The 17142-nt window shown below is 42.6% G+C and overlaps 1 protein-coding gene across 2 annotated transcripts in view; it reads left to right on the plus strand.

The window, feature by feature from the left end:
- SNTG2 (syntrophin gamma 2) overlaps positions 1-17142 on the plus strand; it is a 2000310-nt gene that overhangs the window by 1844505 nt on the left and 138663 nt on the right. The gene's annotated exons all lie outside the window — the stretch shown is intronic.

The raw sequence follows: 17142 nt of genomic DNA on the forward strand, positions 1-17142 counted from the left end.
ACCAGGAAAAGGAAAAAGCAGATGTTCACCACAATTTTGAAGAGGTCAGCTTACCCACAGGCTATCGTGGTGTGTTTCATTATTGATGACCTAATCACAGGATAGTGAGTAGACAAGACTTTGGTGGACTACACCAAGGTCCTACCAAAATCTGTGGTGAACACCTGCTTTTTCATTTTCCTGAGGGATTAAGAATCAGTTAGCCCTAGATTTGGATCCTAGCACTCGTAGTGTGATATATGTTTAAGGAAGGTTTGCATTGGACCTAAGCCTCTCTCTCTCTCTCTTTCTCTCTCTCTCTCTCTCTCTCTCTCTCTCTCTCTCTCTCTCTCTCTATCTCTCTCATTGGGTATATATGCAATGTGCAGCTAATAATGATGACTGACTGGAATTAGAAAGTTCAGGTTTTTTTGTATTTCATGAAAGGTAGTCTATTAAACATCAGACTAGATAAAGTGCCAAGTGACTTGGATCTGCCTACATGAAATGAAAACCATATTCAACAGACACCCGTGACGTTTTTTCTATTTAATGGGTTTCTGTGAAATCTAGTCTTTTTCACCACTGCATTTTGTGGAATAAAAGCAAAGCACCAAAATATGTAGTATATAATTATATCTATATGGAGCAGACAGGCAGTTGCCATCTCCAGCTTCATGCTGCCAACTGCAGAAACATATTGTGGTTTATGGAGAAGTAAGGCAGCACAGAGCTCTCCCTCTGTTCACAATTTGCAGGAATCCAGAACTAACTTAATAAACATATTTTTTTGTTTGGCGTACAGGTGGTTAGTATTCTTTGAGATATTGTTGTCATAATAGATTGCCAGTTGCACATCGAATGGTTAAACTTATTAATAGTTTGTCAGTTTATCCCGGAATTAATTAGCGTTGGAATCCATATTCCAGGATAATTCAACAAGTTAGGACATAGGATCAAGGCAGTTAAGGAGCTTAGCTAGGAAAATACTTTGAAGGAGTGGCAGGAGCAGCTGTGGTTTCTACATTATAAGAATCACTACAACCAATTTAAATAATTTTTGGGAGACACCCCATACGAGTACAAATTTTGAGTGAATGAGTTATAAGAGAGGCTATGCACTGAAGAACCTTGGAAGTGTACATGGTTTGCTTGTATAAGGGTTGCACGGGTCAGGCAGAGGGCAGGATGTGTTAACAGATTTGAGAAATTTGTGAATACAGAGGTCTTGGTGGTGTGAGGGTGTGCGAAGGCAGATATGGACAGTCAGTAGTGAATCAAGAATGGGTTTAATTGTAGTAATTGTTTAAGAGAAACATGAGGAAACGTACTGAGCAAGGTCTGTGCGATGGGTGTTGGTGGTGGAGAGAGAAAGTAGTTTATAGTGTGTGCTAATTGTTTATTAAGGTTAACATGTGAGAGAGCGTAGCTTATATAATCTATATTAACATGAAATGTTTATGAATTAATGTGTGATGATGCCGCATAGAAACTATAATAATAGTAATTTTGTTTAAACGTGCACTTGAATTGTGACCACCAAGAGTGGCCACTAATGTATACGCGAGTTAATAATGATGATCAAAATGTTTATGTTACGTTCAATTGAGCTTATACTAACATTTGTGTTATTAAATCTGTACTGAAAAACCTCGTAGGCCTTAAGTTAGCATGAGCCGAAGCTTAGCTGCTTGGCTCTCATATTAAATGCATTTTTCTATTTTTCAGTCTGCTGACTCACAAGGGGCCATGACCCTGTGTGTTCATTTTCCTTCGACTTGGAAGATGAATGTAACCATGTAGATCCGTTTTCCACTGCTTCTCACCATCTTGAAAACTAAATGTTATAAATTAATTGAAACAGTGTGATTAATGTAATGTACAAGGTCATTCAAACCGGGGAAGACAATGGATCTACTGACCAAAAGATGTGCAAAGAATTGCCAAGGGATGAAGTAACACCGGATGTGCCACCTCTGAAGACGTCAATTACGAAAGCCAATCAAAGACTTGTAAACCAATATGGGGTGACGATTAGGATTACCTAATGCGTTATACGATAGGTTAAAGACAGTGGGATATAGCAAATGTCCAATAGAATTTTGGGGGAATGTACTACGAAAAAGGGATAAAAACCCATGTCACTGAAAGGTCATCACGGCGGGTTAGGGAATGCTATTGATTTTATCCAGAAACTCTGTCACTCTGTTTCGTGACTTGAGATTTTATTAAAACCATACTTGCCCTTAGACTGCCCATTTACGCTTTTCCTCCTTATGAGGGAAGTGCCCTTTTGCCCGAGAGCTGAGTTCTGACTGATGGTGATTTGACTGATGTCCTGAAGACGAAGACTGAGCCTGTGCGCTGACCTAATCTTTGGAGGGTAATTATGACAATGCAATTGTAATTTGTCTGTTTGCTTTTCCTTTCTAGGTACCAACTGCTTGCTTTTGACAGAGACCTTAGCTAGATCTTTTCCAAATTGGTGTTCTAAATTGTTTGCATGAAGCCCAACATGCGAATGCTAATCAGTGGTTAGGACAGGTGTTCATAAAATTGACGCAAATAGACAAACAACTGAGATTATGTTTTGTTGAACTGACGCGTTACTGACACTCTGCCAATCTTGATCTATGTTCACGCTGTGTTATGTTTTGATGTTTGTGATTCTCGCTTTAATGAAATCTTATCAAAGTTGCCATATCGTGACTATGCTATTATGTTTCTTGGTTTTGAGGTTAACGCATCTGCTCTTAGATTGTAACTAATAGGGAATAAAACTCATAACATTCTACTAAACTGGTGTGGTTATTCATGGCTGAAAGGTCATGGTAGCGTCTTTTGAATTGATTAATGACTTTGACTAAAGTGAAATGCATTGTTGTGATAAATATTGATGACATTATTGATGTATTGATTGATATATTGATTAGCTATCTCGTCCTACGGTGTCTCTCAGCTGGGTCAAAAGATTCATTGGCCTAAAACGAGTCCTGATGTGTAATAAAATATCATAAAGGGACGCGTTAACACATGAATAAATAAGATTGTGAAAGTAGGTAGATGTACCGTTGTTTAGTCTAGATGATGCAGTTTCTAATGGTAGTTTGTATTTGTTAGCTGTTCAGTATGTTTTTAGTTAAGGTTTTTTGTTTATTAGTGTGCAAATGTTTTAAATCATCCAGGGTTTGAGGTGAAATGCTGCTGGGGAGAAAAATGCGTAGAAGCTATTGAGAACTGAGTAAGTGGTACTCTTAAACATGCCAAAAAAGGTTGTTGAACGGATGCAGGGTAATGGTGCACTCACTTTTAGTATACACATAAATTAAGGCAGCTGTACATGAGCTCAATCTGTATTTTACAGAATTATTAAGAACAATTTGCCAACTCATCCTAAGCTTTCCAATAGGAATAAGCCAAACTCAGAGACATTATTTTTTCTCTAATGTTACACACTGTGGCAGCAGGCAAACACTGACCATCTGCAACTGAATCAAACGTAATTCTGTGAGCCAAATTGGCTTGGCACACAATTGGTCATGTAGTTCCTCCTTAAAGACAGAGAATACTGGACCATAGGACCCTACTTTACTAAAGCATAAGCTTTCTAGTACTTCACAGATATTTGACCCATATATTCAGGAGGATGATGTAAAGACTGTCTATATTTTGCCATGGAATATATTTCAATGTACCCAACCAAGTCCCACGTACATTATGATACCTTTTTTAACAAGATGACTTTCAATAAGATTTTACCTAATAAGACCATACTCCCGTCTATTTGACTGACTCTGGAAGGTTGGAAATCCAAAGATCTTCCTGGACATAGAGCACTGTGTAAGATCTAACTGGCAGCTATTTCCCTAATAATTAGTTCAGATTTGATTACATTCAAAATGCTACAGTAAAGTACATGGACTCAGCAATTTATCATATAGTAATCAAATGGTAAAAAAATTGCTGGAGTTTTTACTAGTTTGGGAAATGACTTGACAATGGAGAGCACCTGTATCTCTTAGACAGGTCACTAGAGGTATTCAGAAAAGCAGGACAATTTTGAGTTACCAAGCTAAAATTAAAGGGTGGGTGTTAGACCTGGCTTCCTTGGCATGGTTTCCCCCGACTCATCCCAATTGACATATTTCATTTACTTATGAGTTCCTAGTGGAGTGCACTAAATGCGCCTAGGACCTGTAAATTAAATAATACTAGTGGCCATGCGGCACTGTTTGTGCCACCCACTTGAGAAGCTCCTAAAACATCTCAGGCCTGCCATTGCAGAGCCTGTGTATGTAGTTTTGAACTGCCATTTTGACCTGGCAAAGTAAATATTTGCCACATCCATTCCTTCTTTTTAATACATATGTCACTCTTAAAGTAGGTCCCAGCCAGCCCCAAGGGCAGGGTGCAGTTTATTTTATGAAGCTGGATGTGTACTTTCAAGTTAACTCTTAAATTCACCACTGTTAGGCCTATCACTCCCAGAGGTTAACATTAGGATTACCTTATTGCATCTTACAGTTGTAATTCACACACTGAAAGAGATAAAAATTTCAAGTTCGGTGTTTCTGGATTCACAAATTACAATCCCAATTTATGGTGAAGTTGTATTTTGAACAGCAATTCTGAAAATGCCACTTTTAGAAAGTTGATATTTTCTTGCCTTAGATATTTTGTGCCTGCTTCCTGTCTCTGATCACATGTCTTGGGTGTGGGACAGCTGGGCTTTGTGTATTCCTCAAGACAACCACACACAAAGGGAGCTTAGGTATGAATTGATGGGCGATCTGTGTCCTGATGGGCTATCCTGGCTTGATGGTAAGAGCTGCATTCAGTCTCACTTACACATGAATAGGGTATGTCCGGCCCACACGCAAAGGGCTGCATACCCCCCCTGGAGAGTCTGAAACCACAGCAGGAAAGGCAGGCCAGCTGTGAACTTCAAAGGCATGTCTTTGAAGTCTCCCCCCATCAAAGGCACCTCTGGGTATAAGAACTTGACTTCAGATACCACCACTCCAGTAGACTCCTGCCCCGTGGATACTCTGCAAGGAAAGAAGGATTGCTATGCTGCTGAAGGCCTGCCATTCTGCTGGACTTCTATTTGCTGGACTCAGGCTTTGCTGTACTGACCTGTGCTTGCTGCCCTTTTGCCTGGGAGTGGGATCTGAATCTCTCCAACCCAGAACCCAGAGTGACTCCAAGGGCTAGTTGAATGACCTCCTGGTCTGAAAATCTCAAGGACATACCATACTTATGCTACTGCGTCCAAACCTTCCTAATTTAACTTACAAGGGGACTCGTTTTAGGCCAATGAATCTTTTGACCACGTTTGGGGACTTCCCAGAACGAGAGATCCGCCTAGCATTTCAATCAATATATCAATAACCTAATCAATATTCACAATAACTAGTCAATCAAACCAATCAATAACATTTAATAAGAATGAAACACACCATGACCTTTCAGCCATGAATAACCACACAAATCTAGCAAGAGTTAGGATATTTATTCCCTATTAGTTACACTCTAGTCTAATATTCATTAGTCGCAACATCAATAAGCACATCAGTACTACTATAACTTGGCAACTCAAATAAGACTTTATCAAAGCATAGGCCATGAACATTAGAACAAAGCACGATGTTAACATGAGTCAACTTTAGCAGAGTATCATTAGTATATTATTCAACAAAGCAAGGATTCAGTCATTTATCTATTTGTACCCGATATTAGTGAACTCCTTAACTAACCTCTAATTAGCATCAGCATGTTGGGCTTCATGCAAAACAATTTAGCAATGTGAATTTGGAAAACATCTAACTATGGTCTCTATCAAAAGAGCAGTTGGTACCTAGAAAGAAAAGGCAAACAGATAATTACAATTCATCAGCAGATAGTTACCCATCCAAATGGTTCAGCATGCAGGATCAGTCTTCGTCCTCGGGACATCAGTCGATTCGCCATCAGCCAGGATAGAACAGCTGGATCTAAGCCGGGCATAGCAAGAGAACTCTTCCCTCATAAGGAGGAGAAGTGCGTAGAAGGGCAAGGGGATGGCAAAGTAATGGGTCGGCGGAATGTCCGGCAATGGCTGAGTAAGAATGGCTGATTTCTCCTTGGGTCACGCCGTTATATCAAAGTTGTCGAGCAAGTCTCTAATTTCCCATTGGGCAATATTTGGTGCATCGTTATCTCTGTCCAATAATCCATCACACACCTTACTAGAAACTTCACCTAAGACAGTTCTCATGCAGTTTATTGGTTCCTGTGATTGACGTCTTCTACGGGTAGAATGTCAGGTGAGAAAAGTTACACTTGTCGCTCCAGTCAGTAGTTCCATTGTCTTCCCCTAGTCCAGGTGACCTTGCACCTGTTGCGAATTACACTGTTGCATTCGGCAAGAATGTCTCCTTGAGCAAGTCGGGTCTCATGAGAAAGAATTTACTACAGCTACACACACATCTCTAGCTTCTGGAAAAGTACAGCTTCGTGTCCTTCAGGAAAACAGCATATTGCACGTTGGAAAACACAGTTAATATGAGACCAGGCAGCTATGCCCAGGCCCTTGCCAAGTAAGGCCTAGTGATTAATTTAGCAGAACCTTAATACAGGTGGCAACTCCCTATGGGCACATTTCAAACGCATGCATTAGTACTACATTAACACAATTTATGCGGTTTCATTAGACATTACATTGCAAGCTTTTCATGTTAATATTGATTATAAAAGTCACACTCCAACACTTACAACCACCCTTCTCCTGCACTTGTACTCTGCCTTCTTTGAGTCTGTCCTGCCAAGTGGTGCCACCCAAGTCCTGGACGAGGGCCTAAGTTGCTTGCTCCTGTGAAACCAATGCATCCTCTGCTGCAGCAGCAGACCTGATACATCGCTCCTAGTGTGTAAAGAAAATCTAGGCATCACCTCTACTGCATGTGTTGGAATCAGTGCAGCCAGAACTGAATCACTGCTGTGTCTTGCATCTTGAAACCAGTGCATCACCGGCTGAACCAACACTGCAGTGTTTTTTTCTTCCTAGCACACGGTCTTCACATGCCTGTCAACTGCAGCCTCCATGATGATGCCAAAACTCTGCATCACAGCCCCTGTTCTCATCAGAACTAATGCATCACCTCAACTGCTCAACACATCTTCGACATCAATGCATCAGGAACTGACACCGCAGTCTCACTGCATCTTGGAACAGATGCATCACCGCTGTTACATGGAGAACATCAGCCCATCCCCTCTACTACGTGGTTTGGAACTGACGCATCGATCTGCAACCCAGAATAAAGGTAGTTTGGTTCAGCAGGCCAAACTGGGTCCCTGTAGCCGGCCCACACTCCATTATGGTTGGCCTGAACTTTTGACTTTGTCCCAATCTGACATGACTGATATCCCTGGTTGCCGCCTTTGGTTTCACAGTGCTATTTTACAGTTTATTCTTTAACAATTCAGAACTCAAGTTAAGCTTGATTGCTCTGTGCCATGCTACCAGAGGCACAGCTTAATTTGGGGTTTGCTTGTGCCTTATCCTGAGAAGAATTGTGGCTGCTTCTTGACCAGGGCTCACACCCCATCCAACGAACAATCCAATATCTCACGTAGGGCTTCTGCTGTTTAGGAAATGTAGGTGACAATGTTGGGGCCCCACATCTTTCAACCAGACACAAAGGTAACCAGAAGTGCAACACAGATTTTTCTTTACATGGATGCCAATAAACTCAGTTTCTAAAAGTAGCATTGGAAGAGTGCCTGCACAATCCCCAAAGTGGTTTCTGCATTATGGAGCCAACTTAAAGTTTCATCTGGTGCTAGAAAAGGCTACTCCCGCTACCATTAGGTGTACCTAAGGTCACTACTGTAAGTAGACCCAAATATACAAAGATGTTTGGAGCTCACAGAGGCTGGCAGAGACTACAACTGCATGGGTTACATAGGAAACTGTCCCAGACTGCAAACACTTTGCATCAAACTGTAATACTGACTGTGGATACAGTACATTGATGCCTTTATTACATCCTCTATTTCTATTTATATCTAATTTGAGGGAATACATTTCATGATGCAACATTGATATGCAGACTGTGATATATTGGGCTGTGATTTTTAGGAATATTTGTACATCTCTACAATTACAGTTCTACAAACAGCACTGTTCAATGCTATTATGATGCTCACTGTACATTTTATTTGGATTTATTCCTTGTAATATATGGGAGAACATTGATGTGTTGCGCTAATGTTGTATTATAATAAAAGTCATTTGTATTTTTCTACTACATATGTGTAATACGTTTTGTACAACTTGGTTGTGTGCTCTGGACACTAGATCTTTGTGTTGTAAGAAATTGGATTATTCTTTGGGGGTGTATGACTTTCACCACATGGAATAATCACATTTCTAGTCAAGTTGAACCCTCAAAGTCAATATAATAACATTAGCTCAACCCCCAGTAGCTATGGCACAAAGCAAACAGGCAATGTGTAAAGTATTTAAGCAATGCAAAAACAGTAATTGAGTAAAAAAAAAAAAAAAAAAACATAAAAATCCCCCAAAATATATTAAAGGAATGGAGAAAAATGTAACAAACAAAATGACACCAAAACAGCATAAATCCAAAAGGAGGAACTGGAGATCTGAACTGTTAAAGAGTTAAATGAAAATAGCATCAAAAAGTGTATAGCACCAATGATGGTAGCTAATGATCACAATAGAGCGGGACCTAGGCCCAGATTTAGGCAGACTACAATGGAGCCCTGGTCGTAATCACCAAGTGGATTGGTCCTAGTAAAAATTCAGAAGTAAAAATGTTTGTAAAAGTTTCTAAGTCCCAAGCCGGAAAGGGACTTGACATTTTTTAGTGAAAATTCTTGAAATGTTATCACATTTCAAAACAACCACAGAAGTACATTCCGAATCCCCAGGACCTAAGAGCAGGCTACTTAGAGACTCTCAAGGTATCAGACAGAGGCCAAAAACAATGTTCAGTTCAAATCCAGTTGGTCAGCACTTTAGCAAAAAGGCATCTTGAAGCTTGATGTTTCCTTAGAGGCAACAAGGAGGTCAGACATTTGACCCCTAGAGTCCACTGCTTTGTTCTGGATACAAGAGGGAGAGGGTCCATTCCTCTTCTCTTCTTCCATAGACTCAGAAATTGTTCTTGAGTGCCCCATTTGTGGTAGTGGGAAGGGGAGATTCCTTAGCATTCTCTAACCAATTAGTTAAACATTTCCAGGGGCAAGACTACTCACTTTTTCAGTAGTCCTTGTTTGCCAAACTGAAAATTGATCCAAAGCTCCATGTATTAGAGCATTTTCAAGAAGGTGAAAAGCTTATGCCACACTTAGTTTAGGTCCTAAGGGTTGTGGGTGTTTAGGGGAGGGCACTGTTATAATCATTGGTGCGCCCACACACCAAACAATAAAATCCAGTTTGCAGCAGACATCGTACCCACAACAAACCCAGATAAAGAGGTCTGGTAGTACAAAGGTGGGGTTCTCCTGTACCCAGACAGGGGATGCAAATGAATTGTTCTGGCAACCTGTTTTCTCCCTTTCAAGTGTGCCAAAGTTTTATATGTTATTGAATAGACCTGTCAGGCAAGATTTGACACTGGTGTCAAGACAATGCTCACAGCCCCCACCCCACATGTTCTATTGAGCTCGGAGGAAACATCTAAACCCATTCAAGTCAGCCTATTGTGTGTTTCTGGAAGAAATTTCACACCTCTTTCATACATTGTTCCTGGCTGAGCACCAAGTGGAATTTATTAGAGAGTTAATTCAAATTGTCCTCCAGGAACTTCAATCAGGGAAAATATACCTTTTGAAAAGTTTTTTTCCCTTAATATTTATTAAAAATCCGACTTTGCAATTGAATTGGGTTTTTAATACCTAATAAAAAATAGTTATTTCATTATTTTCAGCTTTGTAAGAAATTGGATTATTATTTGGGCTTTTTCAAGGAATAACCACAATCAGGAGTCAGGATGAACGCTCAAAGTCACTGAATTAACCTGAGCTCATCCCTCTGGCACATAGCTGACAGGTTTAACTTAGTGCATTATGTGAAGTATTTATGCAGTACCAAAACAGTAATAATGTAAAAATACAAAATGATAAAAATCCCAAACCGAATCAGAAAAAGAGAGTAACATTTCATTAACAAAATGACTTTAAAGTGGCAAGAATCTAAAAAGGGGAACTGGAGACATAAATGTTAAAAAGTGTAAGTACAAACAGAACCAAAAAGCACAAAGTGGCAATAATAGTAAGTGGTACCCCGGGAACTAGGTGCAATTTGAGACTGGCTGCCATGGAGGCAGGTCAGACACACCAATCAGGTTTGTCCAATTCAAAGATTTTACCTTCTGATTTAGGGCCTGATTTAGATCTTGGTGGAATTGGTCCTGTGCGTTTAGATGCTGGTGGTTCCATAGACAATAGAAAGTCTGAGTCCCGCCGATTCCACCAGCAACCTTCACTCATGTCAATGACACAATTAGATATAATGGCAGTCAGTGAAACCCAAGGCACTTTTCCCGCTGAGCAAATTACGATGTGCCTTCCTGCCAAGGCAACTGTGATGATGTTACCTTCACACTTGAGCTGGCAGATTGGAAGGGAAATTAGGTAAAAACTACCTTTTTCCCATTGTCATTTCTATTATTGACTGGTCCTGACTAGAAAAGACCTGCTATTGCTGCTACCACTGGACCACAAAGTAAACACAGCCCTGTCATCGCTAGACTTGAAGGTCACCATACCATATCACTAATAAACGTTGTTTGGTCACTTAACATTAGCTTGGAACCAGTGCAGTAATATGCATTTAACAGTTACATTTTTGCAAACAAGTTGTGTCATGTGTATATCTGTTAAACATCTGTGTCAGACCTTATTGAGACACACCTTTATAAAAAATAATTTGCTGACATGCACAATTTTTATTTTGGTGTAAGTATTCATTATCAAATAAATGCTTGCACCAAAATAAAATGAAGATCACGATTGTAAACCATGTTCATGTGTGTACTTTGAAATGAGATCCGTAAGTGAAATGTTGTGCTTCCAGTTGTGAATGTGAGTCAGTACATGTATATCATTGGAACAACAATTCAATTCCAATAACACAATGAATTGGACTGCAATACACAATGTGGAACACACTGTGTGAAAGTTAGACTGAGATTATCCGGCATGCACTCCTACTCTCATGCATTTTATTTTGGCAATGTAACTCATATGTGACAGTGAAAAATATTTGGATGGTACACTTTCCCCTGGCTCCGTTGCCCTTGACTTGCCTCCTGCCTGTAGTCCCGGGGAATCCCTCCCATGAAAGGGCATCTATTGGACACATACCTGGCACCTTTATGCTTTTACAACAGAGGGGTGGGAGTGGTTTGGCTCGTTGGGGTTGAGGGAGCTGGAGGGGCTGATGTGTTTGTCTGTATGTGTGCGCCTTGCATGTGGGTCTGATGTTTGTTGTATATGTTTAGTTGTGTGCTGTGTTGCTGTATGCAACATTCGGGTGAGTGTGGTTGTTTGGTTGTGGTCTTGTTGTGATGTGTGTAGCTGTGCTTTTGCGTGAGTGTGTGTTGCGAAGATGAGTGTGAAATTGTGTTGGTAGTGGTGGTTGTGATGTATGTGAGTGTAGTATCATTAGGCTGTGCATGTTGTGTTCAGAATGTATGACATTGTTTGTTTCCTGCATATAAATGTTATGTTGTGGTGGAATGGCAACGAATCATGGTGTGCATGTCATGTGTTGTGTAGTGTGTTGTGCATGTAAACACATAAGGCTAAAGTTCATAGGGTGTGCGTTACTTGCCTCTTTTCCATAGCCACAGCCATTGTACACTGTAGATTGGCTCCCTCAACGGGCTCATTCAGTCAGCAAGCTGACCACATTACAAAGCCTGCAGAACTATAACATCTAAATATGGTTGGCGGGAGCCCACCAGCATGATGGTTAGGAAGAGCACTCCAACATGGCGGTTCGCCTGCAACAAATCTAAATACAGCGGTTGGAACTCTGTCAACTTGACAGAGTACATGGGGCCACCACTGCAGAGGGCAGTGGTGTTCCCGCCAAGATCGAAATCAGGCCCTTAGTTCTTTAAGTCCCAATCCACTACAAGAGTACACTTCTAAAGCTGCCCCAGACCTCAGGAGAGGATCTTAGAGACTCAGAGATTATCAAGCAGAGGGCAACAGCAGGGTTGAGTCCAGGGACAGTTGCCAGTGATCAATAAGGAAACTGCTGGAAGGGCCTCTTGCAGCTCCTTGTGTGTCTGTTGCTCGAAAGGTAGGTCACTCTTATGATGTTAGGAGTCCACTTATTTGTAATGTGTACAAGAGGGGCAGGGTACCTCTTAGATCACAGACAGGAGGTCCAGTCCTCTTCTCTTCTTCCTTAGGTCCAAAAAGTGTTTAGAAATGGGTGCCTAGAGATGCCACATTTATGCCTGACACGCGCTTTTGGTTGGGAATTTATCCTGGCCACACCATAACCAGTAGGGTAAAAGTTCCTAGGGCCAACCCTAGCCACTTAGGGCTTTTTCAAGATGGCAAATGTCTTCAGCTGCACTAAACTTGGGCTCTGAGACCTGGAAGAGTGTGTGGAGAGTATGCTATGGTAATCCCAGTGTCCTCCCACATCTTTTCCTAAAATCCAGTTAGAAGACGCTACAGCACCAATAATAATCCCAGCGACTGAGGGTTCATCAGCAGCCAGTCAGTGGATCTTCAAGAATTATCTTGCAATCCTGTTCCTGCCCTTTCAAGTTTGCTCTCGGTGTTATGTGTAAACCCATCAGACCTGTGAAGTACAATATGACAGTCCAGCAGGATTTAACACTTCATTGTCAAAAAGGATGCTCACAGCCCTAGAGGGGTCAGGAGGGCCGTCACAGCCAATTCACGGTCTGTTAGTGGATGACACAAGGGTAGTAATGAGAGGGTACAGAAGAAAGGAAAGGTGGAATGAAGGAGAGTAGCACATTTAAAACTGAGCCACAGAGAGGCAAATGTAATTACAATCAATTAGTCAACCAATCAGTTGCTTGAGCGTTGCTTATCACCCCGAAGGGTATCCATGTGCTGGGGTGTGACACTGCATACTGGCGGCCTCTTGTCGAAGAGCCAGGTCTCCAGCATCTTCTGGAGTCAGGGAAGGAGTGTGTAGTTTGAAAGTGGAGGAGGAGGTTGTTCCAAGACTTGGCGGTGAGGTAAGAGAAAGAATGGCCTCCGCAGTGACTCTGGCAGATGCTTGGGATGTGTGTGAGGGCAAGATAGGTTGATTGGAGTTTTCTGGCTGGTTGGTAAAAGGTCAGCCGGTGGTTAATGTGTTTAGGTCCGATGTTGAGGAGGGCTTTGAAGGCAAGGTTCAGGACCTTGAATTTGTATCTCTTATGCACTTGCAGCCAGTGTAGGCTTTTGAGGTGTGGGTGATGCTGGTGCATTTAGGAAGATCTAGGATGAGTCTTGCTGCAGAGTTCTGTATAGTTTGGAGGAGGTTGGGGAGCTGGGTGGTGATTCGGATGTAGAGTGCAGTCCTGTAGTCAAGTGTGGGAATCTGGTTATGTAGGTTTGGTGGGATATGGTGCTGAATGCCACTGAAAAGTCGAGGCGGTTTAGGGCTACTTTTTCTCAGTGGTGGAGGAGGGCTCTGATGTCATCTGTTGAGTCAATCAAGGCGGTCTTGGTGCTCTGGTTGGTGGGAAAACCTGATTGGGAGGCATCCAATAGATTATGTTCTTCTACATGTTCGGAGAGCTGTCAGTTGATGGCTTTTTTTAGAACTTTGACTGGGAAGGGTAGTAGCAATATCGGGCAGTAGCTCTTGAGTTTGCTAGGGTTGACGGATTGTTTCTTCATGAGCGGTTTTACTTCTGCCTGCCACCAGGTGTCACGGATGATGGCTGTTGTGATGGAGGCATTGAGGATGACGGTGAGGGTACTGCTGATCTCTCTTTTTCCCAGGTTGAAGGTGCAGTAGGGGCAGAGGTTGTTGGGGGATCCTGAGTGGGTTGTGCTCATGATGGCTGATGTTTCCTGAGTTGTTAATGGCTTCTAGTCGGTGATCAGGTGGCTGTGGGTTTCATGAGTCAGAGTTGGAAGGTGGTCGAAGCTGGTGGTTTAAGGGGCAACTTTGCTGAAAATGGCTGCTATTTTGTCATGGAAGTAGTCTGCCAGAGAGTCGCAGAGGGCCTGGGAGGGGTTGATTGTGTTCTCGGTGGCTGCAGGGCAGGAGAACTCTGATGATGAAAAGCTCCTTGGAGTGGTTGGTGCTCTTCTCAATGCAGTTTATCAGGGTGTCCTTTTTTGCTTCCCTGAGGTGGTGATGAAATTGTTGAGGGCAGCTTTGATAGTAGTACAGTCTGATAGGTTTTTGTTAGTGCGCAATTGCCTTTCTAGCCGATTGCATTCTTTTTTCAGGGGGCGGAGTTCGGGTGTGAACCAGCTGGTGGGCTTGCTGGATCTTCTGGTGTTGGAATTTCTTGTGGGAGTTATTTTGTCGGTGCAGTTGAGGATCCAGCTGGAGAAGTTGCAGGCATCTTGCTCAGTGCTGCTGGTGGGGTTGGGTCTGTTGGTTTTAAGGGCAGTTGTCCATTGCAGTGATTTTTCCCCATCTTCAGTGGGGGGAAGCCGGGTGGTGTGGGGGAGGGTTCTGACATGCTTGTTATGGTGAAGTGTACGATGTGGGGGTTGCTCCATGTTAGCTCTGACGTGTGGGAGAATTTCATCCTGTTGCTGGTGGTGAAAATGGGGTCCAGGGTGTTTGCTGCATTGTGAATAGGGCTGGTGAATAATTGCTTGAATCCAATGTTGTTTAAGTTGTCCAACAGGATGGTGGAGTTGCAGTCATTGGGGTCCTTGAGATGAAAATTGAGGTCCCCCAAGAGGATGTAGTGTCTGGAGTTGATGGCCGGTGGGGGAGAGGAAATCAGCGATCGTCTTGCAGAAGAAGGGAGGGGTCTGTATGCGAGGGTTCCTCTAATGGTGGTTTTGGCATTGGTTCAGATTTGGAAGTTAAGGTGTTCCATGATGGGAGGCTAGTCGTCCTCAGTGGTGGTGCATAGGAGGCTATCCTTGTGGATGATGGCGATGCGTCCTCCATGTTTGTTATGGTGGTCCCTGTGGATACGTTTGTAGGCTTGGGGAATGCACAAGTGATGTTGGGAGCTTTTGCGGGTGTGAGCCAAGTTTTGGTGATGAATATCAAGTCCGGCTGGAGAGTGGTTATGGCATCCCAGACTTCTGTGGAGTGTTTGCAGAGTAATCTTACTTTGAGTAGGAGGCAGTGGAGTTGTTTCTCACAATGGGTGGTCAGCGTCTAAACTTCAGTGTTACAGGAGCTGCAGCAATTGTTGTCTTGCTCCCTGGTGGCCAGGTCCTGTAATTCGGTGGCAGAGTATTGGCGGATGGTTCCTGGCCCTGGTCTAGGTGCAAATGGGTACAGACGGACTTGCCTTTGGTGTGACATCAGCGAGGCAGTAGCATGCCTGCTGCACACACCCATCACAAGGCCGCTCTGTGACCTTCTTTAAGTAGGTCCTGGGGAGTGAGGGGCACGGGGTAGCAGTGGTGTGCTAGGGTGGGAGAAAACAGTGGGAAATAGTGGGGTGGCATGGGAGCACACAAGCATGACTGAGAGGCTAAACAAACACACTTAAGAGGCACAACAACAATAACTGTGGCAACTATGGCAAAAAACAGGTAAATCTTACAGCTAACACACAGGAAATGCACAAGGAACATGAGGCTTACAGCAGCAGTTTCGCAAAAAATCTCAGGCTTAAATTTGACTCTGACATTTTTTTCTGCCTCAAGCATTGGCTGCCGCTGGTATATGTTTTTCCTCATAATATCTTAAAAATATATATTTTAACTCTTGCCTTTGGCTGTCAGGAAAATTGTGGCCTTTACTCTCATTTCTTCGAGGTTAGACTATTGAAGTACTCTCTATGCTGACTGCAGTAAACATCTCACACTCAAATTACAGATGGTACAACATGCTTCTACGACACTGGTTCTACAGCTCTCTAGACAGAGCTCTGCACCAGTAGCACTTTACATATTGCACTGGCTTCCAATTCACAAAAGTATCCAGTTTAAAATAATTTATGGAGTTTTTAAAAGCACTGGGCCCAAATATCTCAATTAGCGGTTTTGTCACTACTTGCCCCAACGTACTCTAAGATCATTCTCTGAGAACCTGCTAAAACCATCATTTTTCTGACTGAAATCTCGAGGCGCAAAGCCATTTACAGTACTAAGTTCCAAAGTATGGAACCTGCTCCCTCAGAGTAGGCGTTATATCGAATCTGAAGTACATTAAAAAACAATTTTTTTTAAACGTGGCTCTTCCAAGTCCCAGATTAATTTTGTATCTCATTCATGTATGGCTACTAGCTTCTCTTTTTTAGGACCTGTAGTAGTCCTCAGCATAGCGCTGGTTGCTCTTCTGAGTGACAGTCACACTTAATAAACATTCTTCATTCATTTTTCATTCATTCATTCAGCCACCCATGATCCTTTGGCCACATACTGTGGCAACAATCATGTAGATTTTGGAGTCTGTCATATAAGCAGGTGTGATGCCTGGGGCATGATTACCTGCGCCCGTCCCCGTATCTTGTGGTTTGGATGCAGGGTCTGGCTTTCACCCTCTTTGTGTGCGTACCTATTGCAAATGATCTTCAACCCTTGAAGAGGATGGTTTATTGACAGGTGTTAGAAAATGTCCAGAGCCTGTGCTGTGGACAAAATAAACTGTGCACGCCTTCATCCATGCAGTGCAGTGGTTGAGTGTAAGGCCTGGCCTTTAGCCTTAAAAACCAGATTAAGGCAGGTTCTGAACATTTTCTGGGACAGAAGTCACATTGGGCCATATTTATACTTTTTGACGCAAAACTGCGCTAACGCAGTTTTGCGTCAAAAAAATTAGCGCCGGCTAACGCCATTCTGAAGCCCCATGCGGGCGCCGTATTTATTCAATGACGTTAGCCGGCGTTAGCCGCCGGGGCTGCCTGGTGTGCGTGAAAAAAAATGACGTACACCAGGCAGCGTCGGCGTAGGGGAATATGGAGCTTGGGCGCCAAAAAATGGGGCAAGTCAGGCTGAGGCAAATTTTTCGCCTCAACC

The sequence above is a fragment of the Pleurodeles waltl genome, chromosome 5 (assembly GCF_031143425.1).
Source record: "Pleurodeles waltl isolate 20211129_DDA chromosome 5, aPleWal1.hap1.20221129, whole genome shotgun sequence".
Lineage (NCBI taxonomy): Eukaryota > Metazoa > Chordata > Amphibia > Caudata > Salamandridae > Pleurodeles > Pleurodeles waltl.